The sequence below is a fragment of the Trichomycterus rosablanca genome, chromosome 27 (assembly GCF_030014385.1).
Source record: "Trichomycterus rosablanca isolate fTriRos1 chromosome 27, fTriRos1.hap1, whole genome shotgun sequence".
NCBI classification, from domain to species: domain Eukaryota; kingdom Metazoa; phylum Chordata; class Actinopteri; order Siluriformes; family Trichomycteridae; genus Trichomycterus; species Trichomycterus rosablanca.
In genome coordinates, this window is record NC_086014.1 from 7,556,202 (window position 1) to 7,570,000 (window position 13,799).

Here is a 13,799-nt window from a genome sequence, read left to right on the forward strand (position 1 = left end):
ATTGTCTTTCACTCAACCTACCTTTGGAAGAAGAACCACGCTATTTTATCCGAATTCAAATTTAGTCAATGCTGCTTTACCATAATTAACATCCATAAATATGGAGTTAAATCAGTGTCACCAGAACTTGAACCAGAAATCATGTTTTTGGAAAAAAAGTGTGTGAAATTTGGTGTTATTGAAAATTTTACCTGCTAAATTTTTGGTATTTGAAATTCAGGTCTTGGAATTTCGGGTAAAAAAAAATCAGATGACCAAAATTTCAGGTAAAAAAATAATTCAGGTGATAAAAATTCAGGTCATGGAAATTCAGGTCGTGAAATTTCAGGTAGTGAAAATTCAAGGAAACATCCGGGGTACTCGGGAAGAGCAAACGAGCGCAGATGTAATCGAACGTGCACCTGGCCAATAACAAAACACCTCTAAGGTCATAGGGAGGGGCGTCTTTGATCACGGAGTGTATATATGCTGATGGAGGAGCACATGGAGAGCTATGGCTGAGGAGCAGACCAACCGAGCCTTTCCAGTAAGTAGTTTATTCTTTCTCATCCTTATTAAACCTCACATTAAGTACTAGGGTTTATTTTTTTCAGTGGTCGTTTGTACTTGGCTAATTTGATGTTAGAATTCGTGTTCATAACGAACACAGGACGAAGCATCGTTTAGCGCGTTAGGTTTTTCGGAACATAAAAACGTACATTTAATATGGGAAGTTTTACGGCATTTTCCAAGCTTTACGACATGCATGCCGCATGGCCGCCGCATGGTCTATTGTTCAAAATGGCGGCCATGATCTCTTGGCAGAGGGCGGAGCCTGGGCCTCTTTAGCACATTTCATTGGCTTCAACAGCAGTAAAGGAGGAGGAGCCTAGACTAGTTTAAAAAAGGACGGCGCGGACAGAAGGGCTCTCTTTCTTACGTGGTTGTGTGTCTAGACTGCAGGAGTAAGGAGCGCCGGTCGGCTTAGCTCTGATATATATTCACAGATTATTTTTACACTTAATAAAGTGAACTTTTAAAGAGTACTTTCTGGACTTCCTTCGACTGCTTTCTTCAGGACCTTTTGAACTAAAAGATTTATCCTAACAAATGGTAGCCAGAGGATGGTTCAAGAGGTCTGAGAATTGCATCAGAATTAATTCAGCTGACTGAGGTAAGACCAGGAATTCTGAAAAATCTTTTGTACTCAGTACAAGGCGCGCGCCTACTTAAGGTAAACAGACGTTCTCTGTATATACAGTGTATCACAAAAGTGAGTACACCCCTCACATTTCTGCAGATATTTAAGTATATCTTTTCATGGGACAACACTGACAAAATGACACTTTGACACAATGAAAAGTAGTCTGTGTGCAGCTTATATAACAGTGTAAATTTATTCTTCCCTCAAAATAACTCAATATACAGCCATTAATGTCTAAACCACCGGCAACAAAAGTGAGTACACCCCTAAGAGACTACACCCCTAAATGTCCAAATTGAGCACTGCTTGTCATTTTTCCTCCAAAATGTCATGTGATTTGTTAGTGTTACTAGGTCTCAGGTGTGCATAGGGAGCAGGTGTGTTCAATTTAGTAGTACAGCTCTCACACTCTCTCATACTGGTCACTGAAAGTTCCAACATGGCACCTCATGGCAAAGAACTCTCTGAGGATCTTAAAAGACGAATTGTTGCGCTACATGACGATGGCCAAGGCTACAAGAAGATTGCCAACACCCTGAAACTGAGCTGCAGCACAGTGGCCAAGATCATCCAGCGTTTTAAAAGAGCAGGGTCCACTCAGAACAGACCTCGTGTTGGTCGTCCAAAGAAGCTGAGTGCACGTGCTCAGCGTCACATCCAACTGCTGTCTTTGAAAGATAGGCGCAGGAGTGCTGTCAGCATTGCTGCAGAGATTGAAAAGGTGGGGGGTCAGCCTGTCAGTGCTCAGACCATACGCCACACACTACATCAAATTGGTCTGCATGGCTGTCACCCCAGAAGGAAGCCTTTTCCGAAGTCTCTACACAAGAAAGCCTGCAAACAGTTTGCTGAAGTCATGTCAACAAAGGACATGGATTACTGTAACCATGTCCTATGGTCTAATGAGACCAAGATTAATTTGTTTGGTTCAGATGGTCTCAAGCATGTGTGGCGGCAATCAGGTGAGGAGTACAAAGATAAGTGTGTCATGCCTACAGTCAAGCATGGTGGTGGGAATGCCATGGTCTGGGGCTGCATGAGTGCAGCAGGTGTTGGGGAGTTACATTTCATTGAGGGACACATGAACTCCAATATGTACTGTGAAATACTGAAGCAGAGCATGATCCCCTCCCTCCGGAAACTGGGTCGCAGGGCAGTGTTCCAGCATGATAATGACCCCAAACACACCTCTAAGACGACCACTGCTTCATTGAAGAGGCTGAAGGTAAAGGTGATGGACTGGCCAAGCATGTCTCCAGACCTAAACCCAATAGAACATCTTTGGGGCATCCTCAAGCGGAAGGTGGAGGAGCGCAAAGTCTCGAATATCCGCCAGCTCCGTGATGTCGTCATGGAGGAGTGGAAAAGCATTCCAGTGGCAACCTGTGAAGCTCTGGTAAACTCCATGCCCAGGAGAGTTAAGGCAGTTCTGGGAAATAATGGTGGCCACACAAAATATTGACACTTCAGGAACTTTCACTAAGGGGTGTACTCACTTTTGTTGCTGGTGGTTTAGACATTAATGGCTGTATATTGAGTTATTTTGAGGGAAGAATACATTTACACTGTTATATAAGCTGCACACAGACTACTTTTCATTGTGTCAAAGTGTCATTTTGTCAGTGTTGTCCCATGAAAAGATATACTTAAATATCTGCAGAAATGTGAGGGGTGTACTCACTTTTGTGATACACTGTATATTAGCTGCATTTATTATTTAGCGTACTGAGTGTGAAAGTGAATCTCGGAATCCGTAAGTGTCTGATTAAATTACTAAAGTATCATTAGATAGTTTAAAACTGTGAATATATGTTGGAGCTAAAAAATGTATGTTTCCTGATTGCTGAGTTCGAACCAGACCGGTTAAAATAAATGGTAAAGGCGCCATGTGTTCGGCAGCGGCTGGGCCCGGGACACAATTGAAGGGAAAGGACGCTTGTCTGTTTTGGTAACGAAGCGAACCTAATTCGAGTGTAATAAATTCTAACGAATTCGTCTGTTTCGGTAACGGAATTCGGGTAATTTGATTATTAATCTCAAAGGAGTCTGGCTGTTATTGAAACGAGACTAGGCTAGTTCGTCTGTTTCGGTAACGAAATTAGCCTAATTCGGTCGTTCTAAAATTCTAACTAGCCTGTCTGTTTCGGGAACGGGGCTGGAGTAATTTGTTTATTCTAAATTCTAAATTCGGTTCGATAAATAGTACATCAGGAGTTTTGTTTGTCAGTAAGTCTCTGTGTATGTTTGTCTGTGAAACCGTGTGCTGGATGCGCAACGTGGTTTCTTTTGTTTGTCGGCGCCATTTTGTTTCTTGAGAACGCAGCGTGGCTTTCTGTCTGTCCGCCATTTTGGCTCTGTCTGTCCGCCATTTTGGCTCTGGGTTGCGCAGCGTGGTTTCTTTTGTTCGGCGGCCATTTTGGACCAAAGAGCGCAGCGGTGTTTTCTGTCTATCCGCCATTTTTTTCTTGAGAACGCAGCGTGGTTTTCTGTCTGTCCACCATTTTGGCTCTGGGAGAGCTGAGCGTGGTTCTCTGTCTGTCCACCATTTTGGCTCTGGGAGAGCTGAGCCTGGTTTTCTGTCTGTCCACCATTTTGGCTCTGGGAGAGCTGAGCGTGGTTTTCTGTCTATCCGCCATTTTGGCTCTATGTGAGCAGCTTGCCGTATCTCTTGTCCATCGGCTATCTTTGTCTTTGTACGCCTGGATTGGGTAAGTGCTGCAGTTAATTTTATAATTTAATCTGATTTTATAATCTTAAGATAACTGAGTTAAGATGAAGTATTTATGGTACCTTATTAAGTGTGTTTTAAGGTAGATAGCGTTCTTAAACTTTAAGGTTCTTAAACCAGGAAAGGGGGTACTTAGAGTGGAATTCATCCATGTGTGACATAGGACATTTTCACACATAATTAAGGAAAATCTCCTTAATCAGAGTTGTTATAGTGAATAAGATTAAAATTATGTGAGTAACACAGCGCTTGTTAGTCGTGATAGGAGATTTGCTGGGTGTATTGGTGCATGTATTATTGAGAGATTGCTATATTGTTTCTTTGTTTAATGTATGGGGTAGTGCTGGACAATAATTCGACATCAATATGTCGCAAGTGGGGAATGTTTCAATAGCGGGGATATGATTTTAAACAAATTCGATCAATACACATACATACACGAAGCCAGTGCTTAGTGTTACCGCTCTGATCACACTGGTTACTGTAACACAGTAGTTTTTAAAGCACATTTCACAGACTGTAATTTTGCTTTTGCTTAAGTATGTTTTGTATTAGTAATTGTTACATTTTGAATAGCATCTGTTACCGAGAAGAAGAAAAAAACGCTAAAGAAATCGCGACTGGAAAACTAATTCAGTGAGTTTTGCGACAGAGAATCGAGTCTTTTGTCTCGGTTCCTTTTGAAGAGCCGCGTATTTACATGGCGACTCCCGGAAGAGTCGGTTCCTTTGTTTCGGTTAGAAGAGCCGATTCATGGATTCGATTCATTTTGCGACACATCGCTAGTGATTGTAATATTTTATTTTCAAGATTTGATTGTAAAATTTGAAAAAAGGGGGGAGTATTATGGCAGGAATAAGAATTTATGTTTAATATGCCGCTTTGTGTATTAAATCCTGTGATACACTGTGCTGGGGCAGCTGGACTGGCAGACCTACGGATATGCATGCAGATTCAGGTATGTATATGCATGCAGATTCAGGGACGCCTGGTGAAGGTAATCTTCAGTCTTACCTCACATATGAGGACATTAAATTTTGGTTTTGTTATGCCTTATTCCTTGACCTGCTAAACTTCGATCGATTGTCCCCATTAGTGGACACTTTTGTCTGCCAGCTAGTGGTAGCAAAAGTACTAGAACACTAATAAAGTTTGTTTGCTTCTTTATTGGGATTTTGACGTTATGTTTTGCACTTTGGTTACATTTATGACAGGAGCGGTGGTTGCTCATTGCACGGGATTCAGGTTATATCGGGCACAGACATGGACAGTTCAGTGTCTCTGGTTCGCCTCGCTGGCATGTTTGGACTGTGGGAGGAAGCCGGAGCACCCGAAGGAGGCCCACACGACAACATGCGGACTCCGTGGAGGGGGAACCTTCTTGCTGTGACAGTGTGCGACAGTGCTACCCACTGAGCCACCGTGTCGCCCAACTAATAAGGTTAAAACAAAAGGAATAGGGAAAATGCATTGAAAAAATCAAAGCTCGGGTCTCAGGAGATTAAATATAATTGCTTACATGGACTCCGGTAAGATTCAATTTAAATTAATATTTTTTGGAAATTGTTAATTGGCAATTGTTAATATTTGATGCTTGTGTTGTATCCGATGAATCTTTTCTAGCTAATTGATCAGGTCAACTCACTCATTTTATATTATATAGTTTATTGAAGAAGTTAGATTGGTTCAATGTGGTGCAGTAAACCTTGTGGCAATACTATGCATGATCATAGATGAGTGCAGTTTAAAGATTGAGGGAACAGTGAAGAAAATAACTTGGTAAGTGAGAAGTACCGAATAGTCTAGTAGACAGTTAACTAAGTGGAACTATTTAAGTAGTTTAATGTGATTCAAGAAAGCCAAACTGGATCAAAGCGCTGGTGATGATGAGCATGAGGGATTGGCTGACTAGGAGCAGGAGATGATCATGTGAGAGTCTGTTGGATTGTGGGAAATGGAGTCTGTATTGTTAGAAGCAGGAGGTGTGTTAGTACCAGTGACCAAAAGTTGGGGTAAAAAATCTGAATGAATAAATAATATAAGTCAGGGGTTTGTAGGACTGATGGAAGTTGATATAGCAGAGCGGTTGTTATTTTAAGTATGGCAGAGTAAATAATAAATAGTGGATTGGTGATTTGTATTGGGAAAAATGTGATTTAGAAAATTTGAAGGCTTTCTAGCATGCGACGATGATGAAGTAGAATAAGTGTAGAAAATGTTATATGTAATGTGTATGCACCTTCTGCTCTGATCAGTTTGAACTATTTGAAGTTAAATTTTATATAGCAGGAAGGGTTAATGCAGTATGAGAGACAAGTAATGAAGTATATGTTTGTTTCCATAGGACCATTGTCGGTCGCTGTGATGTAATTGTTTGTTTCCAGGGGATCACTGTCGATTGCCCTGAAGTATATGTTTGTTTCCATAGGACCACTGTCGGTCACGGTGAAGTGATTGTTTGTTTCCAGGGGATCACTGTCGATTGCCCTGAAGTATATGTTTGTTTCCATAGGACCATTGTCGGTCGCGGTGAAGTAATTGTTTGTTTCCAGGGGATCACTGTCGATTGCCCTGAAGTATATGTTTGTTTCCATAGGGCCATTGTCGGTCGCGGTGAAGTGATTGTTTGTTTCCAGGGGATCACTGTCGATTGCCCTGAAGTATATGTTTGTTTCCATAGGACCATTGTCGGTCGCGGTGAAGTAATTGTTTGTTTCCAGGGGATCACTGTCGATTGCCCTGAAGTATATGTTTGTTTCCATAGGACCATTGTCGGTCGCGGTGAAGTAACTGTTTGTTTCCAGGGGATCACTGTCGATTGCCCTGAAGTATATGTTTGTTTCCATAGGACCATTGTCGGTCGCGGTGAAGTAATTGTTTGTTTCCAGGGGATCACTGTCGATTGCCCTGAAGTATATGTTTGTTTCCATAGGACCACTGTCGGTCGCGGTGAAGTGATTGTTTGTTTCCAGGGGATCACTGTCGATTGCCCTGAAGTATATGTTTGTTTCCATAGGACCATTGTCGGTCGCGGTGAAGTAATTGTTTGTTTCCAGGGGATCACTGTCGATTGCCCTGAAGTATATGTTTGTTTCCATAGGGCCATTGTCGGTCGCGGTGAAGTAATTGTTTGTTTCCAGTAGACACTGTTGTTGTACTGAGGTTTACGTTCTTTTGTCTGAGTTGTGTTTGGACAACCGAGTGAGTTGTGCCAGTGAATGTTAAAAGAATACTCGTATTCTTCGACTAGGCAGGAATCTTCTGTTCTAGGGTGTATCAGTTTATCTTTGTCTTAATACGTGTTACAGATTTTGCTCGAAAGGTTGTTTAAAGCGGTCTAAAATGTCTAATTTAACACATAGAGAATTTATCCATGTCTCACCCACTAACTCAGGAACCAACCCCAACCAACATCAAAGCTTATAAAGACAATTACACCTGTTTCAGGAGCAACAAACCAGAACCGATAAACAGGGGACATTTTTCAGAAGGGATGTGTATATGAATGGGTGTCTGTCGCTAAAACACTGAATGAACTGCCAAAGGCAGCTCACTTGCGGCCCTGACGCTAACCTTCCTTACTCGCCGGCGCCACATTGGTGTCAGAAGTGGGATCGTGGTGTTTGGGTGGCTCTGATGGTTTGGTGAGCCAATATGCCCGGTCTGTCCGAGTGTGCTAGCCCAGGTGGCTGTAGGGGCAGGGTGCCCGGTCCAGCAGTGGGTGGAAGAGCGACTCGGCAGTGTAATGGGGTGCGGTCCGGACATGGAGCCACCCAGTGGACGCTGGTGAGTGGGTCACCGGGACGGTTGACCCTTAGGGAGGGGGCAGTGTAGCGTCGCCACTGGGTCTGGCACGGGCTTTACCCAGAAAGCCTTGCGGCAGTGGTGTCTAAGCTCACCGTGGCCGTGTATCCCGATGTTGAGAGTGGGGTGGCTGCGGTGAGGGCTGGGTAAGTAGCTTATATGTTTGTCTGTTGTATGATTGTATGTGTGTATGAATGGGTTAAGTGGCTAGAAGGGATGGTTGGGCCATGGAAGGGAGTTATTGCGAGTTTGGTGATGTCAGCATGCGTGGGATTGGTAATTTTAGTGATATGTTGTTGTTGTGGTATCCCGTGCATCAGGGTATTAATAGAAAATTTTTTAATAGATATAGTGAGTAGAGGAAGCAGAGGGGGGCAGGATCCACCAGTTATCCAGATGGTGTTGGCTGATTTGTCGAGATATCATGTAGATGAAGATGAGGAGGATGCCCTTGAAGATGGGCCGGAAGACCCACTTCGAGCAGTATAAGTGCTACTAACTCTGCTTAATTAAAGGTAAAACCGACCAGACAAGATGAGGAGAGAGGACCAGCACTACTAATCACACACCGTGATGAAGGAAGGAGACTGGGAAGGACTGGCAGAGGCAGACACTGAGGGGACTGGAAGACCCACTCCAAGGGACAGAAGTGCCACTAACTGGACCTGCCTACAGGGAACTAAACACAGCAGAAAGCCCGACAAAACCAACCATGTGGAAGAAGAGTCCAGCGGAATCAACGGAGCGGAACAAGACGAGGGGGGAGAATTTAGTTAGACTAGGAGACAAAAACATAAACATATAGTTCGCAGACACATAGACCATCTTTGAAAACACTAGTTAAGTGCAACACACATAGTTTAGCTACAAAACGCAAGGGGTTAGTTCAGGATTGTTTACAATGTATATATGTTTGGTACTCTGCTATTTTTAGGAAATGTTTGTGCTGCTGTGGAAACAGGTAAGGCCGACAGGGGAGAATCCATAAGACATTAGGAGTCATGCAGAGACACAGGAGCTATGGGCCCCTTCTGAATATCTGCAGCTCCGTCTGGTGGAGGACAACCTGAACGGACTTCCTGTAGAAGCCACGCACCCATTGTTTTTATTTTATTTTTCTCGTGTTTGATTTCCTATTTTTTAAATTACTTTATTTTTGATTTCCTGTTTTTATTATTTTTTGTTTGTTTGTTTGTTTTAGGGTTAGGAGCTGTTGCGATAGGTACGGTTCCTTTAGTTTAACTGGTAGCCTTTTTATTTTTAGAAACGTTTTATTGTAAAAAATTCAGCCCAGTGGCCATGTAGTCAGAAGGGGTTAAATTGGGGGTTGCTGACGGCTATCCTTATCTCCTGGAATCTAGAAAACACCTAACCTATAGTTAAAAGTTAATGTGAAAGCATTAAGATGCTTTCAAGGGGGAATTGTTAGGTTTTTCGGAACATAAAAACGTACATTTAATATGGGAAGTTTTACGGCATTTTCCAAGCTTTACCACATGCATGCCGCATGGCCGCCGCATGGTCTATTGTTCAAAATGGCGGCCATGATCTCTTGGCAGAGGGCGGAGCCTGGGCCTCTTTAGCACATTTCATTGGCTTCAACAGCAGTAAAGGAGAAGGAGCCTAGACTAGTTTAAAAAAGGACGGCGCGGACAGAAGGGCTCTCTTTCTTACGTGGTTGTGTGTGTAGACTGCAGGAGTAAGGAGCGCCGGTCGGCTTAGCTCTGATATATATTCACAGATTATTTTTACACTTAATAAAGTGAACTTTTAAAGAGTACTTTCTGGACTTCCTTCGACTGCTTTCTTCAGGACCTTTTGAACTAAAAGATTTATCCTAACACGCGTTAGCCTGTTAGCATCATCGGTACGGTCGCATGTTAACGTAAAGTATAAAATGACACGTGACACCATATCAGACATTTGAATATTATCATTTTGTGTGTGTGTGTGTGTGTGTGTGTGTGTGTGTGTGTGTGTGTGAGAGAGAGAGAGAGAGAGAGACTTGGTGTTGCATATTATTGCCATTTTTATATAAAATGCCCTGTATAATTTTGCTAATAGGTAATTGGACGGATCTCACGGCAGATCAAACAAATGAGACGTGGCCTCAAGGAAACCCCGATGTGGCCAGTTTTGTCCCAGCGCCCAGACACGGTGCCTCTGCTTTTCCCAAGAGTCATTCGTGTGTACCCCAGAGGTTGGTCCAAAACTTTCTCCTCCTCATATAAAATAAATGGAAAAAAAGGTTTGCTGTGATCATCTTTTGTATTAATGCCATTATTTAATAATCTTCCTTATGAAATAAGATTCATGTATATTCTAGAAACCTACATTTAATTGCTTAATTTTTCTTGCAAATGTTTTTTAAAGTATGTGAATTGGCAAAAATATCCTTAAGCTATCTAGAAAAAAGGTTATTCATTCATTCTTGTGTATTTTTGTTTTTGTGTAGTTAATTCTTCAGGCAGTTTGCTGGCCTGAACAAGAGGAAGATGATTCTGATTCTGAATACCCACTAGCTACCAAGTTCTGCATTTCTGGATTCCTCAGACAATTTATTGAAACTGGTAATCTCTGAAAAAAAATCCTACTTCTGTAGTGTGTATGTATATATAAATTTTTAAATTATACCTTAAGGTAATTTAAATGTATTTCCATTCCCAGCATCTCCTGATGAAGTCAAAAGCCTGCTAAAGTTCTGGACAGGGTGGGAGGTTATACCTAGAGCGCTCACCTTTGAAATTGTTAAAGGTAGCCTTCCAACAGCATCTACCTGCTTTGAGGTGCTCAAGATCCCTGGCCATTATGAAGATTTTGAATCTTTCAAAAATGATTTGCTGTCATGCATTGATACACATCACACAGGGTTTGGGCTCATTTAGAGTTAGTGTGGTGGTTGCCCCCCTTCTATTTTTTTTGTGAACAATGCTTCCATTATTTATTTTTTGTTTAAAAGGACCTGAAGTGCAAGTTCATTTTTAATATTTTTCACAGGTTATCACTTTTCAGATGGCAGTTTTGCTTCTCATAGTTTGCAGTGCCTTTCCTGTCAGTTTGAAAAAGTTAGTTAATTCTTCACTTGACAGTCTTAACTCCTCCTAGTTCAAAGGAATTTTTTTATTGAAAGAGCACAATGTCTTTACTGTGAGGTTGATTTGCAAAAATGCAAGGTCAGTTTTAATGTTTTAAATAAATTCACACTTCAGATATCAATTTTTAGTTAATCTACAGTTGTCAGTGGGCTTCGTTATGTTCAGGCTATATACTAAAGCAGTAATAAATGCCCTTTAATGTAGTATGAGTTTTCTATTAAACCTGAATAAATCTCTTACCAGTGTCAATGTTCCATATCCTTCTACCTGCTATATTTGCCATTGCATGTAATGGTAAAAAAGAATGTATTATGGCTGATAAATCAGAAGAAATGGTAGCTCTGAACTGTTTATTAAACTACATATCTGTTGTGGTGCAATTCTGTGACTGTCTTCATTGTAAATTTACATTGAAATCCATCCATACCAAGCTGCCACAGAGAGAACAAAAGTAATATTTATTTTACTTCACTGTGGACAATGTAGGACATGAATTTTTTTTGTTTACAAAGAAATTAACATGAGATTCTTAAATTTCCATTCATCAGAAATGATGACAAAGCAGCATGGTCCTTTAAAAAAAAAAAAAAAAAAAAAAAAAGTTCAGCAGAAAGAGCTCATTCACAAGCCCGTAAATATGCCAGACCCTGTACATCAGTTTTCTGGTTGAAAGTTGAAATGTGCAGCGCTATAGGTCCAGAAGCAGGATTGGGATGCCTTAATTCTAGACTGTAAGAGAAAGGAATTATAGTATGTAAGTGTAACACACACACACTTTATGACACACAGGACAAACACATTAGCTTCTATGACCTAAAAATACTTTTTAGGACACATACCCTGACGGGTCTCCAACAGATAAGAAGCGTGACGTATACACATCAGATAGATATCACGGCCAAAGCTATCCGATAAGGCAGATGGTTGTACAGCTAACCTAAGCAGCTCAAAGCTCTCAGGATCCAGTGGACAGTCTAAGTCTGGCAGGACGATGCCTTGGTTTGGTTCTTGTACAGTCAATCCGGAATCTTCCCAGTCAATGGCATCAATCTGAATTCCCTAAATATGCACAGCCAGGTAATACGTGTTACTTGCATACATTAATAAAATCCCAAAGGCACTCAAACAATTGTTTTTTTCTATTACCTCTGACATTTCTGGTTCTCTGACTGGATTCTGCATGAGGCCAAGGTGCCACAGCTGTTTTGTTCAGTTCGGATTGGATGGTTATCCCAGCCGTGTGTAAACCTGGACAGATCATCTTTCAGTCGTGGCAGAAATGTGTAGTGAACACAGTAGAGGTGCAAGCTGTTGGTGATGTCAAGAAGGCCATCTTCTTCCAGATTGTGAAGAACACCATAGTACAGTTGCGTGACAGCTAACCACACATCACGCCACAGGCGTTCTACAGGGTGGGCCATTTATATGGATACACCTAAATAAAATGGGAATGGTTGGTGATATTAACTTCCTGTTTGTGGCACATTAGTATATGGGAGGGGTCATGTGACACATCAAACTTATTGAGAATTTCACAAGAAAAACAATGGTGTTTTATACTTTATTCTTTCATGAGTTATTTACAAGTTTCTGACCACTTATAAAATGTGTTCAAAGTGCTGCCCATTGTGTTGGATTGTCAATGCAACCCTCTTCTCCCACTCTTCACACACTGATAGCAACACCGCAGAAGAAATGCTAGCACAGGCTTCCAGTATCCGTAGTTTCAGGTGCTGCACATCTCGTATCTTCACAGCATAGACAATTGCCTTCAGATGACCCCAAAGATAAAAGTCTAAGGGGGTCAGATCGGGAGACCTTGGGGGCCATTCAACTGGCCCACGACGACCAATCCACTTTCCAGGAAACTGTTCATCTAGGAATGCTCGGACCTGACACCCATAATGTGGTGGTGCACCATCTTGCTGGAAAAACTCAGGGAACGTGCCAGCTTCAGTGCATAAAGAGGGAAACACATCATCATGTAGCAATTTCAAATATCCAGTGGCCTTGAGGTTTCCATTGATGAAGAATGGCCCCACTATCTTTGTACCCCATATACCACACCATACCATAAATTTTTGTGTTCCAACAGTCTTGGAGGGATCTATCCAATGTGGGTTAGTGTCAGACCAATAGCGGTGGTTTTGTTTGTTAACTTCACCATTCACATAAAAGTTTGCCTCATCACTGAACAAAATGTTCTGTGTAAACTGAGGGTCCTGTTCCAATTTTTGTTTTGCCCATTCTGCAAATTCAGTGCGCCGATCTGGGTCATCCTCGTTGAGATGCTGCAGCAGCTGGAGTTTGTAAGGGTGCCATTTGTGAGTAGCTAATATCCGCCGAAGGGATGTTCGACTGATGCCACTCTCCAGTGACATGCGGCGAGTGCTACGCTGTGGGCTCTTGCTGAATGAAACTAGGACAGCCACTGATGTTTCTTCATTAGTGACAGTTTTCATGCTTCCACATTTTGGCAAATCCAACACTGAACCAGTTTCACGAAACTTGGCAAGCAGTTTGCTAACTGTAGCATGGGAGATGGGTGGTCTCGTAGGGTGTCTTGCATTGAAATCTGCTGCAATGACCCGGGTACTGCGTTCACCAGACATCAACACAATTTCTATCCGCTCCTCACGTGTTAACCTCTGCGACATGTCAATGGCTGTAAACAAAGAGAAGCTTGTAAATAACTCATGAAAGAATAAAGTTACGTTAAAACCAAGCACACCATTGTTTTTCTTTTGAAATTCTCAATAAGTTTGATGTGTCACATGATCCTCTTCCCATTGAAAAAACTAAAGTTGGATCAAAAATGGCCGACTTCAAAATGGCCGCCATGGTCACCACCCATCTTGAAAAGTTTTCCCCCTCCCATATACTAATGTGCCACAAACAGGAAGTTAATATCACCAACCATTCCCATTTTATTTAGGTGTATCCATATAAATGGCCCACCCTGTATTCTGCAGAAAAGAAGTTAAAACTG

General features: G+C 41.8%; 1 long non-coding RNA gene across 2 annotated transcripts in view; it reads left to right on the forward strand.

Annotated features, from left to right (window-relative positions):
- LOC134304323 (uncharacterized) overlaps positions 1-11,191 on the forward strand; it is a 35,946-nt gene extending 24,755 nt beyond the window's left edge. Inside the window, exons 2-4 of one of the 2 annotated variants that reach the window (XR_010007816.1) lie at positions 9,780-9,915; positions 10,171-10,285; positions 10,383-11,191. This is a non-coding gene — a long non-coding RNA (uncharacterized LOC134304323). Of the gene's footprint in view, positions 1-7,630; positions 9,916-10,170; positions 10,286-10,382 lie in introns of those variants that run through there. The other variant, XR_010007815.1, reaches the window with a different exon arrangement.
- The last annotated feature ends 2,608 nt before the right edge of the window (positions 11,192-13,799 follow it).